The following is a 5,462-nucleotide window of genomic DNA, read 5'->3' on the forward strand; positions in this document are numbered from 1 at the left end:
GAGCAATTATAAAGGCTTACGAGCCCGGTTCTTCCTTTCTTTCTGTGGTTTTGCATGGAAGTCTGTGGCACCTTGTCCATAAGTAACACACTGCTTAAGTGCATGTACATAATAAATAGACATCGGCTGTAGGTTTTCGCTCATGTCTTGTCCCCATCCCCCCATTTACTGCTTACGTGCCTGCATTGAAAAGAAATACCCCCATTGTTTGAATGTTCACCTGCTCCTTGCGTCCCTTCCTCCATTGACTGTCATAATTGTGTTCGGGATATTAGCTGGCTGATTATAAGCCGATAAAACGTACATCTGGTCCGACGGGGCTTGGCGATATAAAACCGCTCGGCAGTCGCATACGGAATGAGCTGCTCAAGCAGCTCGTTTTCGTGCAGGCTCCGTCGAGGTATACACTCCCGGCATTTCTGTCCGCGTGAATAATTAGGTACATCGACAATTCGGCGATCGACCCTGTAGCGCGTGGACAGAAGAGTTGGCTGGTTTATGGTGTGTTAAAAACACCCGGAGCTGGGTTTCGGCGTTGATCCGGAAGCTGCGACTAGATTGCCACGTTCGGTGGGCGCGCACGGCCGCAATTGGGCTGAAGGCGGTCGTCCGCACGCCAGAGTGGCGTAAATCTACAATGTATTATCATATGTATATATATATATATATATATATATATATATATATATATATATATATATATATATATATATATATATATATATATATATATATATGACACAATCATCTCTGGTTGCGTTCACCTGGAGTTTGCACGACATAATCAGTCTCACCGACTTCTATTTCAATGAAGTACGGTCCAAAATACCTAGCCTGGAATGTTTTTCCAGGAATTGGAAGCAATGCCAAACCCTTATCACCAGGATTAAATTCCCAGTCCTTGGAATGTCTATCCTTGGAACACAAACACACAAATAAACACACCAACAACAAAAAGAGCAATCAGGCATCACACTGTGAGGAAGGTAAAATCAAAGACACGGTATATTGGAGTTCCCAAACCACCAAAATGTTGGAGAACCTTGGGGGGGGGGGAGGAGTTGAGGAATGTGTAACTTGTTCCAAAATCCAAACCACGAGGTTGCTTTATAAACCACGGTTAGAAATTACAGACTGCCTTATCTGCCTCCCCCTCCCAACCAGACCGTTATTGCAGCTTTTACATTCCTCGCTCTCATTCTCACTCACCTTCTTCCTCATCGTTTATGTATTTGTTCACCTGTCACAAATCCAACTCAGTTTCTCCGAGTTTCTGTTACTATCTGGGTCTTCTGTCCCTCATCATGGCGTTACTGCAACTTGCATTGTTGTGCCTTGTCTGTGGCACGTTCGTACACGGACAAAAACACCGAAACGACAGTGCATCATGGCAAGATCAGCGACCGATGCATCGCCAACAGGTGAGTCTGTTCCGCAGACATCAATTAAAGGTGTGTAAGTGATATCGAGCGAGTGTCTCACAACGTCAGACCAGTTTCATCCAAATTGTGAATTTAAAGTGCTTCCTTCAAATTAGCAAAATCTGTACAGAAAATCATAATATATAACCATTCAATCATCACAATACAACAAAGCCAATGGTCATATTGTACAGCCAATCGATGATCACACTGAATGACAAATCAATCATCATCATCATCATACTGAACAGCTAATCGATCATCATACTGCACAACCAATTAATCATCAACAGACTGTGCTGCAAATCAATCATCACACGATAGTTAATCAATCATAATACGACATCGTGAATCAATCATCACACTGTCACGAATCAATCATCACACCGCAGCTAATCACGAATGAATCATCACACCATAGCTAATCAATCATCACACTACAGCTAATCAAACATCACACGATAGCAATAATCAATCGCAATACTACAAAGTGAATCAATCATCACACTGTAGCTAATCAATCAGAATAGTGCATTGTTAATCAATCATCACACTATAGACAATAAATCAAAATACTATAAAGTTAATCAATCATCACACAAGCTAAACAATCGTACAACTACAGAGCGAATCAATAATCTCACTATTGCTAATCAATCATAATATGATATTGTGAATCAATAATCTCACTATAGCTCATCAATCATAATACTATATTGTGAATCAATAATCACACTCCAGCTCATCAATCACAATACTGCAACAAATCAATTATCACACTGTAGATTATCAATCATAATCTGACAAAGGGAATCAATACTAACACTACAGCCAATCAATCATAATAACACATTGTGAATCAATCATCACACTGCAGCGAATCAATAATAACACGACATCGTGACTCAATAATCACACTGCAGTGAATCAATCATGATACAACAAAGTTAATCAATCATCACACAATTGCGAATCAATCATAATACTCTCACCAATCAATTGTCACATGACATACTCTTACAGCAAATAAATCATCATCCCTCAGTGCAGCCAATCAATCATCATACAAAACAGCCAATCAATTGTCACACAGTGCAAAGTCGGACAGCAAATCAATCATCATCATTCCCTCCGTGCAGCCAATCAGCAATAACTTTCTACGATTTGTGTTTTTGATGTTGATCTAAGATTCGTGGATGGACTCACACGGACATCACGTGCAGGACAAACACATTATCAAACTTCATTGTACTTTACATGAATCACAAGAACATCAGGAGACAATGAACAAACATATGGTATCTGGGATTCGAATAAAACAAAAACACAAGTTCAAGTGAAATGTGAATCATGTTTGTGTGAATGAACTCCACTTGGTTAAAATCAGATGGTTGAGAGCACATTGTGTTATTATAACACTGTTTACCTTTACCAACACGTGACCATAATCATCCATTTGTTCGTGTGTTCTTCAGAGAACAAACCTTGACAATCCAAGCACCACCATGCACGTTCACTCTTACCTGCCCAGTGCGGTAAGTGTCCCTTTGTGGTGTTTACCTGATGGATCTTCATTTTAAACATGATTTCACAAACCGTGATCAACCTGGTTTGTTTTCTTGTTCAAATGTTCATGGAACCTTTTCACAGTCATGAGTTTACGTGGAGTAACACACAGAATGTTTAAAACGATACATCCATTATATCCACCACTCGGATGATCACTTTGTACTCATTTAGACCTTTCCAGTTTGTGAACACTTCATTCCCACAATGCTTTGCGAAGGTAAATCAAAGTAATAATAAGGGAGTGTGTTGTTGGATCGAGTTTGTTCCTTAGGGTTTGTCCTGCAGTCCTATATCTAACACAGGGACAATTTTTCCATGAAGATATATTGGTTCACGAAAAAATATTTTCAGGAAAAAAAGAAGTGACCACTATACTATATTCGTTGTTGTTATGTGTCTGTCTGTCTGTCTGTCTGTCTGTCTGTATGTCTGTCCCGAGCATAGCTCCGTGGGTTTTGATCCGATCCTGACAAAATTTTGGTGGGAGGTTTATATCATGATCCAGTTGTGTTTTCCTGAAAATGGGCGTAGTGCGCCCATTATGGGTGGAGCCACGCCCAAAAAACACGTGTTTTTAGGGGGTAGCCGATTTCAATTTGCATCTTCTCGTCGGGAGTTTGTCGAATCTGACAGGGGTTTCGGTATTTGGTTAGCCCAATGGCTCCTGCATAGCCCCACGGAGCTCGATTTTTCATTTTCGTCCCAAGGTCAAGGTCACAAGGTCACGAACTTGGAAAATTGCTAATTTTGACATAAAAATCAGACGACCGCCCAAACTTTGAGAGCTCGGATGACAATATTTTTTATGCATAATCTTGAGATCAAAGTATGGATAATCCGAGGAGTACGAAATGCCATATAGCCTATATGACGTTATATTGTTCCTGCAATGTTCCAGAGGAAGTTTTGCACCAAAGGTCATAATCCTTGACCTTTGACCTTTAAAGTTCAGAAAGGTCAAATTTTCAAAGTTGTGGGAATCGAACCGGGTTTTCGACCTTCTTCAACGAACTAACTCCATTAAGCTATAGCACGTATCCTGTTTCCTTATTTTAATGTCCACAACATTGTTTTGTGACCTTTAAAGGTTGTGCAAAGGTCAAATTTTTAAAGTTGTTGAACAAAACCAGGTTTTCGACATTTTGCAGCTAATAACCTGTCACTCGTACCACATCATGTTGATCATTTTTATAACTTGGTCAAACATTATCACATTTTCTCATCCTTGACTTCTGAAACAATCTACATCGTCAAATACCGCTCGTGAACCATCGTCGTCTTCAGACTTGTGGTGTTTAAAAATGGTGGTGTGCAGAGGCAGGTGTGTGTATCTGTGGATAGGTGCGCCTGCAGGTGTGCGTTTGCTGGTTTCAATGTAAACCATTCGTTTCTCAATTTCAGGAACTCCTTGACATGAAAGTGATGGTACAGTAACACTGCAGTGTAGGTGCTGATTGTGAGGATGTTGTGCAGGTTGGAGTACCACGCACGGCCCTTTACCGGGTCCCGTGTACTGTACTACTCCGTAAACTGTCTTATGTCTTTTCCCCTTTTCTGGTGCAGACATCAAGTGAAGGGATTTTGGGGAAAAGAAGATTGAGAAGAAGTGGGACATGGAGAAGGAATTGGAGCTGGATAAGACCAAGAAAGCCTCAGAAGAAATGTTTTCCGGGATACAACGGTTGGGCTCGGGGTAAAAGTAAATGCTTCTCAAAACCGAAAATTTGGAGAGGATAAGGTCATGATTCATCCTTTACAGAGGGTCCTGAGAATTCTGTGGTGTTGTTCTTTATCCGTACCCTTGAGTAACCAATGGTGGATATGATCTCTGCTGTATATACACGTGTTGGTTTTCCTCCATATTTTTTTTCTTCTTTACTTCTGTATTCATCATCCTCCTCCATCAATAAAGAACACATGAACACAAATAACAGTCATTGAGATAATGAAAATGGATGATGTTCAAACTTTGCAGGAATTTTCCTCAGAATGACAATGAACCACCATCAGAGACATAACACACATTGATTTCCATCCCCTTTCCAATGCAATGTGCATATCTGAAAGTTGAGGATTTAGCCAGAAATTGAAATTGAGAGTGCTGCCAATTGTCACCTCGACTCATACTTTTTCCTCTTCCCACTTTTACTTCTCTTCTTACTCTTTATACTCTTCTTCTCTTTATACTCTCTTCTACTCCAGCTGATCCCCTATGACCCTTTTCCTTTCCGTAACTCATTCACTCCTGTGTGATGCCTTCGTCCCCCATTTTCCCATTGATCCTCCACTGTCATTTTTCTCATTGATCCAGTGTGAGGATTGTTATGAACTTCGTCCCAGCACCGAAGCGAGTGTATCAGTTACCAGTCGGGGATCATCACGGTAGAAAAGCATTACAGCTAACAATATGTCCTGTTTATTGTTGAACAAGTGAAACCAAAGAACAACATGGAACAGGAGGATATTAAAATA

General features: G+C 40.4%; 1 long non-coding RNA gene across 1 annotated transcript; it reads left to right on the forward strand.

Moving 5' to 3' along the window:
* Positions 1 to 1,132: 1,132 nt before the first annotated feature.
* LOC147027409 (uncharacterized) lies at positions 1,133 to 4,921 on the forward strand. The gene is made up of 3 exons (XR_015057030.1): positions 1,133 to 1,421; positions 2,897 to 2,956; positions 4,554 to 4,921. It is a non-coding gene; the product is annotated as an uncharacterized LOC147027409 (long non-coding RNA).
* The last annotated feature ends 541 nt before the right edge of the window (positions 4,922 to 5,462 follow it).

Source organism: Eptatretus burgeri, chromosome 4, assembly GCF_056783735.1.
Source record: "Eptatretus burgeri isolate ZD-2024b chromosome 4, Ebu_testis_v1, whole genome shotgun sequence".
Taxonomy (NCBI): domain Eukaryota; kingdom Metazoa; phylum Chordata; class Myxini; order Myxiniformes; family Myxinidae; genus Eptatretus; species Eptatretus burgeri.